Source organism: Triticum urartu, chromosome 3A (genome assembly GCF_056163025.1).
Source record: "Triticum urartu cultivar PI428250 chromosome 3A, HENAU_Tu73, whole genome shotgun sequence".
Taxonomy (NCBI): domain Eukaryota; kingdom Viridiplantae; phylum Streptophyta; class Magnoliopsida; order Poales; family Poaceae; genus Triticum; species Triticum urartu.
In genome coordinates, this window is record NC_141875.1 from 556,098,303 (window position 1) to 556,099,354 (window position 1,052).

A 1,052-nucleotide genomic window follows, 5' to 3' on the forward strand; every position below is an offset into this window, starting at 1 on the left:
GATCCGTCGTTCGCCGCCGCCTCATCCTCGATTCGCCGCCGCCCGGAGCTCCACGGACGCCGCCCGGAGCCCGCGCAGTCGCCCGAGGACCTCGCCGGACCTCCTCGCCGGCGTGCCTCCGCCTCCCCGCTGGTCTGCCTCCTCCACGCCGCAGTCGTCCTCGTCCTCCTCCTCACGCCGCTGCCTTAGTCCCTGCGCCCTATCGTGAGCTCCCTCCCTCTTCCCCTCTCTGTCGCACGTCGCCGCTCCCGACCGCCCCGACGAGCTCCTCCGCACGCGTCCGTCGCCGTGGTCTCCTCCGGCCTCTCCTCCCGCCCTCTGCACCGGCAGCCCCGCGCGCCCAACCGTCGCCGCCCAGTGCTGCAACGCAGCAGCTGCTGGCGCTGCTACTGCCGCTGTCTGCTGCAGCTCCGCGCCGGCCGCGCCCACCATGGCCCTGGGGCGTCCCTCTTGTGCGCCCCGGCTCCCCCTTCGCGCCCTCCCCGTGCGCTCGTGCGCCCCGCCGGGGCCTCGCCCTCGCCGCGGCCCCACCCGGGTTCGCCCTCTCCGGCCCCTTGCCCCGCCAGCCGCGGTGGCCTCACCGCGCTGGCCGCCCGCACCCGCGTCCCCTCGTTCGGGCGGTTACGCCCACCCAGATGCGCCCCGCGCCCGATCCGCTAAGGCCCCCGTGGGCCTATGACAAGTGGGGCCCAGCCCCCAGAACGTTAATAAAAAAGAGTTGTAAATAAATAAATAAATAAATGATAAAAAGTATATTGATTAATTAGTTAACTTAATTAATTAAATTAACTTAATTAATTAATGTTTAATTAACCTAATTAACTAGTGTTAATTAACTAAACAATAATTAGATTAGTTAAAACCTAATTAGGCTGAACAGACAATGACACGGGGTCCCACCCCTGTTGACCAGTCAAACGTTGACTGGTCAACTGGGTCCCCCTGGCCCACTTGTCAGCCTCTGTGTACATTCTGTGTACGCAGGGCTGGGTACCCATAGCATTTTGTCTATTAATTTTGAATTAGTAATAATTTCAGAAAATGAATAAAAC